Source organism: Leucopleurus acutus (assembly GCF_964270905.1).
Source record: "Leucopleurus acutus genome assembly, chromosome: 4".
In the NCBI taxonomy this organism is placed as follows: domain Eukaryota; kingdom Metazoa; phylum Chordata; class Mammalia; order Artiodactyla; family Delphinidae; genus Leucopleurus; species Leucopleurus acutus.
In genome coordinates this window covers 76,365,386-76,380,335 of record NC_139146.1, presented here as the reverse complement: position 1 = coordinate 76,380,335, position 14,950 = coordinate 76,365,386, and the positions used below count along the sequence as shown (strand labels likewise).

Below are 14,950 nucleotides of genomic sequence, written 5' to 3'. Positions count from 1 at the left end.
CTAGTTGCGGTGAGTGGGGGCTACTCTTCATTGCGGTGCGCGGGCTTCTCATTGCGATGGTTTCTCTTGTTGCGGAGCACAGGCTCTAGGCACGTGGGCTTCAGTAGTTGTGGCACGTGGGCTCAGCGGTTGTGGCTCATGGGCTGTAGAGTGCAGGCTCAGTAGTTGTGGAACACGGGCTTAGTTGCTCCATGGCATGTGGGATCTTCCCAGAGCAGGGCTCGAACCCATGTCCCCTGCATTGGCAGGCGGATTCTTAAACACTGCGCCACCAGGGAAGCCCAGGGGACACATAGTTTTCAAGGGCAGAATCCTGCTGTGTCCCCCTTTGCCTGGCAAAGCAATAAAGCTCTTCTTTTCTACTTTACCCAAAACTCTGTCTCCAAGATTCAATTCAGCACCGGTGCACAGTGGCGGAGCTTTCGGCATCAACACCGTGAAACCTTAACTGAATCAAGTGTATCGATTTGGATAAAAATGAAATCTAAATTCCGATGTTGTGCTCAGAAGTAGAATGTTTCCATAAGAAGACAGTCTGCATGTAATCTAGAAAAGAGGAAAATGAAGGGGGAAATATTGGCACTGTTTACCTAACACTGTCCGCAGAGCACTGAGACACTGAATCTGACAGAGATGCATAATCTAGGTTTAGGACATGCATAGTTCACTTGGATTTTTTGGCTCAGAATAGATGTGAAGATTATCTCTCCTGACATTAAGTCCATCCATGCTCACAAAGTCAGTTAATAGCTAATAACATATACCGTCCATACTTTGATCTCAAGCAACAATTAAGTCATTAAACAACTAGTATTCTAATTTTTGCATCTCCTCCTGCTATTCTCTCCCTAACATCTCCTACTATATTTCTTTCCTTTTTTTCACTCTCACTCACTGGGCTCCAGCTACACATGCCTAGCATAGTGCTGTCATAAAACCTTTGCACATGTACTTAAATGAAGGATCTTGAAATAAGGAGATCATCCCGGATTATCTGGGTGTGTCCTAAATCCAAAGACAGGTGTCCTTATAAGAGATACACAGAGAAGAAAACAGAGAAGGCAGTGTGAAGACTGAAGCAGAGATTGGAGTGATGTGGCCACAAGCCAGGGAAGCTGGCAACCATCAGAATTTAGAAGAGGCATGGAATGGATCCTACCCTAGAGGCCATTCAGAGGCAGCATGGCTCTACTGACCTTGATTTTGGACTTCCAGCCTTCAGAACTGTGAGAGAATAAATTTCTCTTTTTAAAGCCCCAGTTTGTGGCAATTTGTTACAGCAGCCCTAGGAAACTAATACAGTGCATGATATCGTCTATGTAATGGTCTCAAACTGACAAAATTATAGATATGGAGAATAGATTAGATGTGACCAGGTATTAAGAATGGAGAGGGGGGTGTGTTTGTGGGGTTGGGGGGATGGGGTGGTGGCTTGTGATTGATTATACAGGGACACCACAAAGGAGATTGTTGTGGTGATGGAACAGCTCTATATGCATGTAAATGTGATAAATCCAAATAGGGTCTGTGGATTGTACCTATATCAATTTTCCTGTTTTGATATTATACCATAATCATATAAGATGTTATAATTGGAGGAAAGTGGACAAAGGAAGACATCAAATCCCTCTGTACTATTTTTGCAACTTCTGTGAATCTATAATTACTTTAAATTGAAAAATTTTAAAAATTAATTTCACTTGTTTCTTTTCACTATTTTCAGTTATGACTGCTGGAAAATTTTCAATTACATATGTGGCTTGCATTATATTTCAATTTCATCAGTGCTGCCCTAGAATGTGATGTTCTCCTTTGGGGTTCTTATATAAGGAGCTGAGTAGCCTCCTGCCCTGAAATCTCAGGCTGACCTTCCACAATTGCAGTGAAAACTCTACAAGCCTGGGAAGTAAAGTAGTAATAGGAGGGAAAGTACAAGCTGAGTCAGAGAGAGCTGGATGGAATCCTGGCTTTGCTACTTAGACCTCAGGCAAATCCTTTAACCTCTCTAGGTCTCCATCTCTTAGTCTGGAAAATCAGAATAATAATGACATCTTGCCAAGTCTAATGTGAGAACAAAGTGAGGTCATAAATGGAGAACTCCCACCAGAGTGCCTGGCACAGTGTTGTGTCAAGTGCTCAGTAAATGTCAGTTCTTTCCCATTCTCTTCTAAGTTTCTCAGGCCACATTAGGCCTGGACAGTTCAAGAAAGAGGAAGAGGAGGGAAGTGATAATTGGGCACCATCTTAGGCACTGTCTGCTGTGCAATGGAAAGTACATTACTGTTTAGAGATGCTTTCAGGACTTGATTTCATTCACTGCTCATGACAATCCTGTGATGTAGATTATTGCTGTCAATCATTAACCTCCCATAAAACCACCAAAAAACTTTTTGACTAAGCAAAGCTAAGTTTAATACTGCAGAAAGAAGGAACAGCACCTTGACAGACTCTTAATAATAAGAGGAGGATATTTATAGGGTTTCAGGCCCAGGTCAGATGACTTTAAGCTGCTCTGGTAAGGCAGGGAACTGGTCGGGAATGGGCAGAGTTTATAATATAATAGTATAGCATTGGTGAGCATAGCAAGGTGACGGTCTTGAAACAAATATTAATGAGCAACTTGTTAATTTTGATAAGTAATTTTGGTAAGTCCACTTCCCTGGTGTTCCAGTGGTTAAGAATATGCCTGTGGATACAGGGGACACAGGTTCGATCCCTGGTCCAGGAGTATCCCACATGCTGTGGAGCAACTAAGCCCGTGCACCACAGCTACTGAGCCCGCACTCTGGAGCCTGCATGCCACAACTACTGAGCCCACATGCCGCAACTACTGAGCCCACGTGCCGCAAATACTGAAGCCCGCACGCCTAGAGCCTGTAGTCCACAACAAAAGAAGCCACTGCAAGAAGCCCATGCACGTTAATGAAGAGTAGCCCCTGCTTGCTGCAACTAGAGAAAGCCCGCGCACAGCAATGAAGACCCAGTGCAGCCAAAAATAAATAAATAAATAAATTTAAAATAAATAACATATTTATTTGCTGGTGTTTACACTGCTTTTTCAGTTCCAGTGGGGTAAAAATGTAAAGTAAATAAATTAGTAACCCTCATAAAGAAATCTCTAAGCAGGCTCATACATGGTTAAGTTGCCATGTAAACTGGTATCACCTCTTGGGAGGGTAATTCGGTTTGGGAGGGTAGACTCTTGAAGACTTCATTGTGCACACACTTTGTCCTAGCAACTCCATTTCTAAGAATTTACCCTACAGAAATATTTGGGGGAAAAATATATATATACATATATATACATATATATGTGTGTATGTGTGTGTGTATATATATATATATATACACACATACATACACACACACACATACAGAGAGAGAGAGAGAGATGGTTATTGTGGCACTATTTGCAATCGCAAAAAACTGGAAACAGTCCAAATGCTCATCAGTAGGAGTTGGTTTTGGATGTAATCATAGACATATAGTTTCTAAAAGGGAAAAAATGGGGGGAGGGATAAATTGGGAAATTGGGATTAACATATACACACCACTATATATAAAATAACTAATAAGGACCTACTATATAGCACAGGGAACTCCACTCAATACTCTGTAATAACCTATATGGTAAATGAATTTAAAAAAGAATGGATATATGTATATGTACAACAGATTCACTGCACTGTACAGCAGAAAGTAACGCAATACTGTAAATCAACTATACTCCAATAAAAATTTTTTAAAAAATAAATGTTTCGGGCTTCCCTGGTGGCGCAGTGGTTTAGAGTCCGCCTGCCGATGCAGGGGATGCGGGTTCGTGCCCCGGTCCGGGAAGATCCCACATGCCGCGGAGCGCCTGGGCCCGTGAGCCATGGCCGCTGAGCCTGCACATCCGGAGCTTGTGCTCTGCAACGGGAGAGGCCACAACAGTGAGAGGCCCGCGTACCGCAAAAATAAATAAATAAAATAAGCAAATTTATAAAAAAAAAAAAAAAAGTTTCATATAGATAAATATGGCTTAAATAGTACTGTATATTGGTATAAAAAGATATCTAACATTGTACAATTTTTAAAAAGCAGATTTCAGAACAGATCATATAGTATGAACCAGTTTTTAATTTTTTAAAAAGAGTATACGGGAATTCCCTGGCAGTCCAGTGGTTAGGACTCTGCACTTTCACTGCCATGGGCCTGGGTTCAATCTCTAGTCAGAGAACTAGGATCCTGCAAGCTGCACGGTGCGGCCAAAAAATAAAAAAATAAAAAGGGTATATACATTGGTCTGAAAAAATATCTGGAATAACGTTTCAAACTATTTGTGGTGATTTGGGAAGTAGGATGACAGGAGATTTCTGCTTTCAAATAATAATTTTCTTGCTATTTGAATTTTTTATTATAACAAGAATTATTCTTTCAAAAACTGAAATGTAAATATATGGCCAATCCAGCAAATGCCTTATGTATCAGTTAGCCTAGGTCAGAGTTTCTCAACTTCAGCACTGACATCTTGGGCTGGATAATTCTTCATTTAGGGTCACTGTCCTTGCAGTCTAGGATGCTACCAGCATTCTGGCCTCTACATTCTGGGTGCTAGTAGCACACCTTCCTGCCCAGTTGTGACTCCAGACATTGGAAATGTCTCCTAGTGACATGGTTGCCTTACACAGCAACCCAGTGAAATTTGCATTTCATATAAATAGCAAATAATTTTTATAAGGTTGTCACATGTAATATTTCTATGTTGCACCCTATAATTTTATTTGATAAATCTGGCAACTTACCTGGGGCACTAGTTGTTCTGGTTGAGACCCACTGGCCTTAGGTGTTACACTGCTTTGTTGCCTTGACTTTTCTGAAGATCAGTCTTGGTACAGGAAACTCCACTTCTTTGTCCCTCTCTGCACCATGATACAGCCATGGGCTGTAGGCTGATTGGAAGCCTGCAAAAAGCCAAGTCATTTTCCTGTTACATCTCTTGCACTGTCTGCCACCAAACAATCAATAGTATCCTCCAGAAAATTCCCTCATTCAGACTAAGCTCCACAGTATTTTTCTGAAGAATTGCTGGGCCAGATAGTTTTGTGTAGAAAGTATAAATCCTGTCCTTCTGCTCTGGTATGATTCTTTCTAAGCTAGATCAGCCACCTCTACAAGGTCTATGCTCTAAGCTTTGAAAAAGGAATTGTAAGACAAGTTGACAAAGGTTTAATGAAAGATAACAAATACATTATGTCAACTTAATTCATAAATTTAGCATTTACTAAACGTCATTATATATTTTTAAAAACTTACAGACTATATTTTCTCACTTCTCAAGAAATCCTGAGTATGCAGAACAGTTATTGAGAAATCATAACTGATAAATTAAATAAGTTACTTACACCCAAGTATTTTTAAGAGAAAAATATTAAATTATTACCGTTTTGTATGGGTATATATATATATGTATAATATTTGATGTGGCTGCATTTGAAGTTGATTGGTAGGATGTAAGGTAGGGCCTTGAAAAGCAAGAGTGCCTGAGGTCTCGGAGGCCTAGGCAGGTCTCTCCCAGAATTTCTTAGGAGCGACATAGGTTGTTTACATATGCTGGGGGGAAAAAGAAAAAAATAATAAAGTAAAATTGATTTTGAGAGGTTAATATATTGACCATATCATCGTCTAATTCTAAAATAACCCCCAAAATTGGATGGAGGGTAGGAAATACTATGATTTTCTAATTTGTATGTTCCCAAATTGTTCTAATTTTTCTCAAAAGGATGTGTACTTTTATAATATAGAAAATAAGAATTTTTAAAGTAAAATAAAATAATCTTGGAACATCTTATAAGAGTATGTTTGGGGGAGTGAAAAATGTTACAACTTTTTTGGAGAATAACTTGGCACTGCCAAAATAAACACACACACACACATAAACACACAAGGCTTTTGACCCAACAAAATCTTCGAGTGTATATAGATATACGAGTATATTCAGTCCAGTGTTTTCAATAAAACTAGTGGTTAAAATATTAACCAGGTTTATTTTGTGGAATGGGCTTATGGGAGGGTACTTTCACTTTCTACAATATGCATTTCTATATTATGCAGCTTATAATGTTATATTTAAATTATAGGCCTCAAATTTGCTTATAAATTGTTTCATTCATTCAACAATCATTCAGTACTTACAATGTGTCAGGTTTACTCTTTTGAATCTTCCCTCACCAATGCAAATAAGGAGATGACTAATTGAATGTTTTCTGGGTACCAAGGAATCTACATGGTGCAGAAAGACCAGGTAGAAGATAAAATAGAGGGTGCGGGGGCTTCCCTGGTGATGCAGTGGTTAGGAATCCGCCTGCCAATGCAGGGTACATGGGTTCAGGCCCTGGTCCAGGAGGATCTCACATGCTGCAGAGCAACTGGGCCCTTGTGCCACAACTGTTGAGCCTGTGCTCTGGAGTCTGCGAGCCACAGCTACTGAGCCCGCGTGCCTAGAGTCCATGCTCCGCAACAAGAGAGGCCACCGCGGTAAGAAGTCCACGCACTGCAACGAGGGGTGGCCCCTGCTCGCCGCAACTAGAGAAAACCCATGAGCAGCAACGAAGACCCAATGCAGCCAAAACTTTTTCACCCAACATAACCTCCTACGGTGCAAAGAGATAAATAAGAATGCTCAGTTCAGTGTTTTTAGTAAAACTAGTGGTCAAAATATTAACCAGGATTATTTTGTGAAATGGGCTTATGGGAGAGTACTTTCAACAATATGCATTTCTATATTATGCAGCTTATAATATTATATTCAAATTATAGGGTTCAAATTTGCTTATAAATTGCTTCATTCACTTAACAATTATTCGGTACTTACAGTGTGTCAGGTTTTACTCTTTTGAATCTTCCCTCACCAATCTAAGATTGGGATGAAAAAATAATTTGTAAAAGGAGAGAAAGTAAGGAGATGACTAACTGAATGTTTTGTGGGTACCAAGGAATCTACAGGGTGCAGAAAGACAGGGTAGAAGATAAAATAGAGGGTGCTATTTGAAGAGTTCCTTGATCACAATCCTAAGGAACACCTGCCACACCAGCCACTTTGGAAAAGAAATTAATAGCTAAAGCTAATTCCTTTAACAGTCAACCACCACCCTCCAAGATCCAGAGGTTTCAGACTGAAAGTCAATAGAATTACCTCACCACTCACTCACCTTCCATATAATTGTTTTAGTGAATATAAACTGTTATCTTTGCTTTCTATATTCGGAAGCTATTAAATGAGTAACAGTCCCCAGCTTAAAACAAACCCGGAACTTCTTCAAGTTTATTTTTAACATGTAATATAACTCAAAAAGAGACAACTATGTGGTCACTCTTGGTGGTTTATGCAGACAGCTGTGGTGACATTGATTACTCAACGTCAAGGAGCAGTTAAGAAAAAATGACGTTCAGTGATTAGGGAATGTGGGACCAACACAGACTCACTTTGTTCTCACGATATCCCCTGTATAGAAAGTATGGATAAAGATAATTCATGTATGGGGACCCAGAAAATGGAGGCCGCCCCAGCAGCCCGGCCCAGGTCACAAATCTAAACCTGAGTCAGCCTGCACTTCCAGGAAACGCCGCACTCTCAAGGAAACCTAACACACACAGATCACAGTTCTCTAGCTGAGCTTTAGCTAGCTCACCTTACCCTGGAAAATAGGACCTACTAGGCTTATAAGGAAATCACGCCCTGTTTCCTGTTGCCTCTTCTAAGTGCTATAAAACTCAATCTGGCCTAAAACCCCTCGGAAAGAGGGATCCACTCTCTGTGAGCAGCATCCCCAATTCATGGATGGTTTTCCCTTCAATACAGTTCATTGAACGCGTTACTAAATTGTATTATCTTTGTCATTTGATAGTATGGACTCCCATTTTACAGAAGATTCAAAGAGAGGTTCCATGTCTTGCCCCAGGGAAGTGCCATGGAGTCCAGCAATCTGGCATTATCTATGACTATGGCAATCAGTCCAAATACTACCCAGCTGAGTCTACCAGGCTGGGGCCCAGAGGGTACCATGTGAGTATGGGAGCCCCAGGAAACTCTGGAATTGTTTCCATTGCTAAACTGACTCAAAGGCCTTGAATTTGTACCTATGCCCTAACAGTTATAAAGCACTGCTTTATATAGAACTGTTTATTATAACATTTTCAAACATAAAGTAGAGAGACTAGTGTAATGAAGTTCATATATCCATCATTTAGTAAAGCACTGTATTTTTTAAAATTCAAAAACTTGCTGAGTCATATGAGGAGGTCCATAAAAAAAGGTAGCAAGAGAAAAATGCAATTGGTTTGTAGTCTATCTCTACTATGAATTGGTTTGTAGTCTATCTCTACTATGAATAAGCTATGTAGCATTGGATAATTCATGGTGCCTTGTTAACTGAGACATAAAACCTGGAACCTGGCAGGGATTTGTGGGGACTTTTCAGACCTTATATCCTATACTTTTATTCAAAAGTTCTGTCATTCACTCTATCTACAAGCATTAAGCCACCATTATCTCTTGCCTTAATTAATGTCCCTTTGCCCATTCCTGCTCCTCTACATTCCATTCTTCATCTAGAGGCCTTAAAAAGTCAACTTTTAAAAATGCAAATCAGATCATCTGATCACATCATTCCTGGGATAAAATCCCCTCAGTGCCTTCACATTTCTTTTAGGGCAATGTTTGAACTGCTTAACAAGTCCAATAAGAAGCTGCCTGACCTGGGCTGCTACCTCTCCTTTCACCAGCTCCACCACATTGGCCATTTCCAGTCTCAGACTATCTCCACGTGCTGTTCCAACTACCTAAATGGTTCTTCTGGGCCTCAGTACTTACCCCCATTGCAACACAGACCCACTCTGCTTGGGCAGCTTGTTCTCATTTCAGGAATCTGCTTAAATGTCACATCTTCCAGGAAGCCTCCACCTGAACTACATCAAGTCCTGCTAAGCCTCTATGTGCTCTGTTAGTACCTGGTACTTGGATGTCATGGCCCTAAACACTATTTATTTAATTATGCATGGCAGCCAACCCATGCACCTAACCCAGTCTGGGCCAGGACAGGTTTACTGGAGGAGACACTGACTTCGTAAGCAGGTAGGGTAGGGGGTCCCCAGAGAAAGAGAACCAGGCATGGCTTTCTTGACATAAGAGAAGCCATTTTTGGCCTAAGCCATTTTGTGATCTAAGCCTGGCCACAATGATTGCCCTTGAATGGGTCTCAGTAATTAATGATCTTAAGGGAAGTGAGGGAATGGAGGAACAAAAGAAAAGCAGTCAGGAAGCAATAGTTCAGCAATAAAACAGAGTCCTAGTTCCCCCTCAAGTGGTATACATCACAATCTGATATTCTGAGTTGTGCAGGAACTGAGGGCCCCACTCAGGTGGAGGACTGAATGATGATGTTGACCTTTTCTGACTTCCATCAACTAAAGCTTGGACTCTGTCGACTTTTGCACCAATTCTAGCCTGAATTCTCCCTTGCTCAAGCCCCTTCATGTATATGCATATACCACCCAAGCCCCTTCATAAATATGCATGTACCCTTAGCTTAAAAATTCCACATTTTGCTGTTTGGAGAGACACTGCTTTGGGAAAGATCTCTGGTGTTCTCCTTACTTGCTGCAAGTAATAAATCTGTTGATGAAAAATTAATCAGTCGATCTAAGAAAGAAATGGAAAATTTTATTCGAGACCAATTTGAGGTTTATAACCCAGGAAGAGCATGTCAGAAAGCTCTGAGAACTGTTCCACCCTTTAGAAGTCAAGGCACTGTTATATAAGCTTTTTTGAGACAGAGGGCTGGACATCAAATGAGTCATTGTGGTAGGTCATGTGACCTCTTACAAGATCAAGAAGTAATGCTATCTTTTAAGGAGTTGTCTTGTTGATGCTAGAAGTTCCTCTTTAAGGTTGAGCAGGTATTCCTCCCCCTCCCAGGGGAAGGTTGGTGATGCATAATGCAGATATACAATGCACAGTGTGGGGAGAGAGGAGTCCAAAGGGCTGAGATTTTTTGTTTAAACTTCTCTTGTCTTGACATAAAAATATGACTTTTATTTCACAAATCATTACTTCTTCCAATCTTTGGCTTGGTTGTATCTTTTGCCCTGACACCCACCAAGAAGCAAACCCAGTTTTCGGGTAACAACTTTGTGGAGGAAATCCATCCAACAAGGCTCCAATAGTCTTATTCTTATATGTGGTAAGTGGTTCACTGAGGGAGGGGAACTCTTTCAGTGATCTTTCAGGAATATTCAGTTACTGACATTCCTGCTTGATATTCTGCCAAACTAACTTAGCCTGTGGTCAGGTACCATCCATCTTTTCCCATTCACAGTGAGCAGAGCAACTATTGGTCAGTACCAAGATGGGCTGGTTAGTAAATCAGCAGGAACTGGGTAAGCCCCCCCCTTTTTTTTAAAGACAGAAGTGGGAATTATAATAAGGAGGTAGACTTTTCCTTAATATAGACGCAAAACTGAAGCATAACTTTTCTTTTTTTTTTAGAATAATCACTGATAATTTGTCAGCAAGTATAGATCATCTTAATCTGGAAGTCCAAATAAAATGGGTCATTTACACCTAGAGAGAAGTTTTAGTCCAATCATGGACTATCATTATTTTACAATAGTCATAATTTAGTTCTATTTTGTTAGTTTCTATAAATATGAATTTAAACACTGAAGTATTATATACTTTATAAGTATTAGATTCTGGAATTTTTTGTGATTCACAACTAATTAGAAACAAACTTGTAAAAAATATCAAACATTCCAGAAGTGTACGATTTGAAAACTAAAATTTTATATATCACTCATACTCAAGAATAAGTAGTGTCAATAGTTACATGGTTAAGGCTTTTTTCTAACCATATATGACATACATATAAAATACATATTCAAACTAAAATTATTACATACTGTCCTGAACTTTTTTCCTTTAATAATAGATCTTGAACCTGTCATTATATGTAGATTTGTCTAGTTCTTTTTAATAAATTCCCAGAATCCCATGTATTAAAATTTTAACGCATTCCAAAAACAAAATTAAATATTTGTATATTGAAATTTTCTTTATGTTGCACAAATGAAATTCATTTATTCATCGTTTTTACTGGGTGTGTCTCCTAGAAATATTCCAGTAAAGTGTGCTCAGACCTAAAACCCACCAAATCCAGTTATATATAAAGAGATCAAATTGAATTTCTTGGAGGAATCTGCCCAAAGTAGAGTTGTAGGAGGATAGATAAAGTCAGTATAGAAGAAATAAAGAGGATGTTTCACATACATGTTTATTTGGTGCATTTGTGACATGCAGTTTCAGGAATACAAAGAAAATTATTTTCCCATTTACAGGAGTGAGGTCTTTAACTGAAGACAAGGTTTTGATAGAATAGATAAACTAAAGGACATTGGTTTGCATATGCAGATCACTTCAGAGTGACCTCCAACATGCCTCTGGAATTGGTTTAGTCTGGAGAGGAACTCTACCCCGGACCCCTGCTTTAAATACTATAGAATAGTATTAAATACTGTAAAAACCTGTTAGAAAATAATCAGATTTTCTTTTCAGATTGACATATTTTGCTGAAATTTTTTTAGAGTTTAGTTTCTTTAAGTATTTTAGGAGTTCGGATTCTTGTCTCTCTGCAAGGAGAAACAACAGGGGAGGAGAATGACCAGGTCTGTTTGCAAAAGGTCACTTTGGCTAATGCAAGGGAATGGATTATAGGGAAAAGTAGCAGCCTGACTGAGGTTTTATAAATAACGCACGAAGTTTAAGTCATTCCTTGGCTCAAAAGCCTTCATCTCATAGTAAAACCAAAGGCCCTTCAGTGCTCAATCTCTCCAGCACCCGCCACCAATTTTGGGGGTGTTGGGCGGCACCCAGCCGGCCTACAAAGCCTATACTTGCCCAGCTTCAAGATGTTAAGAAAGAGCCTGGAGTCAGCAACAGAGACATCAATGGTTTAATGGATGGGGGTGAATTTAACATGTCTGAAGCAATGTCCTGAAGCGACACCCCACTGTTTGCTGCAGACAGCGGGTGGGATGTGGGAGCAGTCTTTTCTCCTGGGGGGAGAGGAAGATTGCCAGTTACAGGGGGAATAGACATCATGTTGGTTCATGGACTACCAGGGAAACTAGCAGAGGGGCCCGCCCCTCACCCAATCACTAGCTTGGGCCTGGGGCAAGTAGGTAGGAAGGTCAGTCATGTGAGTAGGGTATGTACAGAGAGCAAGAGAACAGCCATCTTGAATGGCCTGACCAAGCAAGGAGCTTCCTAGGGCAGGGGTTTTATTGTTTTGTTCACTGCTATAGGGCCAGTGCTTAGCAGAGCTTCACATAGGCATGCTGATAATACTGGTTCACGAGTAAATGGTTCTTTCATTTGGGGATAAATTAAAAAGTTCTTAACCTGGTATCCAAGGCCTATCTGAGGCAGTCACAGCCTCATCTTATCATCTTTGCCCAGGGCTCTTGCTGGGGTCACACTCACTTGCTTTAACTTTCTCTGTCTTAGAATTCCCTGCCTAGAAGGATCTTAATGTCCTCTTTTCTTGTCCAACTCCTTTTCAAACTTCAAGTTTCAGCTTTTATGTGATTTCCCAGGAAGCCTTTTCTTGCCACTTTTAGAGACTCTTAACAACAAACACCAGTTTTTTGCCTTCTTAGTGTTTATCATAAATAATTTTTCTTTTTATCTATAGAAAAAGCATTTTGAAAATTTCTAGACTATTTTTTTAGAATAGTTTTAGATTTATAGAAGAATACAGCAGATAGTACAGAATTCCCATACACTTTCATTCCCAACATAGTTTGCCCTATTATTTTACTTTTAAAATGGCACGTTTGTTATAGTTAATGAACCAGTATGTGTTCATTTCTTTCAACACATTATTAGTATTAAGTAAAGTCCACAGTTATTCAGATTTCCTTAGTTTTTACCTAATGTCCTCTTTCTGTTCCAGAATCCCATCCAGGATACCATATTATGTTTATTCATTGTCATGTCTCCATAGGCTATGACAGTTTCTCAGACTTTCCTTATTTGTGTGTGTGTGTGTGTGTGTGTGTGTGTGTTTTTAATATTTATTTATTTATTTGGCTGCACCGGGTCTTAGTTGTGGCATATGGACTCTTAGTTGCAGCATGTGGGATCTAGTTCCCTGACCAGGGATCGAATCCAGCCCCCCTGCATTGGAAGCACGGAGTCTTAACCACTGGACCACCAGGGAAGTCCCAGACTTTCTTTATTTTTGATGACCTTCACAGTTTGAGGAGTACTGGTCAGGTACATTGTCGGATGTTATTTTTTTAAGGAAACTTTTTATTTAAGAATAATTTCTTAATAGTAATTTAATTCTCTTTGAAAAATTAGTACTAGTTTTTCCCAGTACACTATAATCTCCATGAAGTTGGGCCATGTCTGACTTACTCACAGCTGTATCCCAGTGGGTAATACGTAGCAGACACTCAATATAAACTGCTAAATGAATAAATTATTGCTCATGAAACAACATTCCTCCAGGAGGTATCATTGGAAATTCCTACTCTTAGGAATTCTCCTCAGGGCTAAGTATGGCCTTCTTAGTATATCATTACAAATCTTTCTTAGTATATCAGTACAAATCCATTCTCTCTTCTAGTTTAAATTCAGATTCCTTCTGTCCATTATGTTTTTCATATTATTTTACTTTACAATATGTCTCCTTTAATTCAACTTCTTTAGCGTTCATTTTCATGTATATATGGGTTCATTATAGCTAATCCTTACTGAACGTTGTAGAGCATATCCAAGGAGCTGTAATTACAGCAATGTATTTAGAAGGAAAAATTCCTTCTGAGAGGCTTACAGTCTCCTTGAGAAGACGAGATATGTACATAGAAATAAATATCAAAAAATGAAACATTGGGTAACCTTGGAAATGAATGATATAAACCTGAAATACTTACTAGGTCTCTGGGAACAGAAAACTCAATGGGACCCAAGAGAGTAGCTTGAAAAAAATCCATAAACAATGCTCAGCTTTCTGAGAGCACTTGGTTCTGGTAATGGATATTCAGTTGTCAGCCCTAGAACCTGAATATCTTTATAGCATTTAAATAAAAGGTATGTGTCAAAGGAATATGGTAGAAGGAATATAAGCTTTAGAATCAAAATTCCAGCTCTGTCCATTATAAACTGTGTGCTTAAGAAATAGTGTGTAAAGATTCTGATACATCTTTAAAAAAATCATCCAAAACATGGAAATAAGGCAAAAAGAAGCATGTGTACCTTTCAATGTCATGTTTGAGTTCTATCTTAACAGGTCTGCTCAAGGATGATTTAAATCTCTAGGGAAATGACCACTTTTGCTATGCTATTTACTATCAATCAGGCACAGACTTTGTGAAGTTAATGTTAACTTGTAGATTTTTGTCTGATAGAGAGGAAAATGATTTCTCTCCATCAGAAAAGATATCCCCAAAGGCTATAGTTTTATTGCCCTATAGGACATTAACTAGTTGTGTCTCTCATCTAGCAAATGTTTTTTAGCATGTCTTTCCTGGCAGACTTTGTAAGTCTCTGTTTTCAAATGGTGAGCTTTACCATCTGTCTGTTCCCTTACTGATAAGTTAAACAAATCTTTCACACACACACACACACACACACACACACACACGCATTTCTCTGAGAGCCATATTTTAACTTTGGACAAGTAACTAATAAATATCCTCTTTGTGTTCAGTGTTGTATGGGAAAAGACCTTTTCTTTGGCAAAAGATCTGCCCAGTCTCCACAGGTTACGGGGCTTAGTTTTCCTGCTTATACCTTACAAGTAAATTTAGTTTTGAACATGAGAGGTTTAAGATGCCCATAAAATATGCCGGTGGAGACGTCAAGGAAGTTCTAAACTTAGAGTTCAGGGAAGAGGCCTGGGCTGACAAT

At 39.3% G+C, this 14,950-nt stretch overlaps 1 protein-coding gene across 4 annotated transcripts in view; it reads right to left on the bottom strand.

Moving 5' to 3' along the window:
• LOC309960937 (RE1-silencing transcription factor-like) overlaps positions 1 to 14,950 on the bottom strand; it is a gene marked incomplete at its 5' end in the record, with an annotated part of 192,341 nt that overhangs the window by 36,723 nt on the left and 140,668 nt on the right. For all 4 annotated transcript variants that reach the window (XM_082837938.1, XM_082837937.1, XM_082837939.1 and 1 more), the window contains one exon: positions 4,785 to 4,943. The remainder of the gene's footprint in view (positions 1 to 4,784; positions 4,944 to 14,950) is intronic.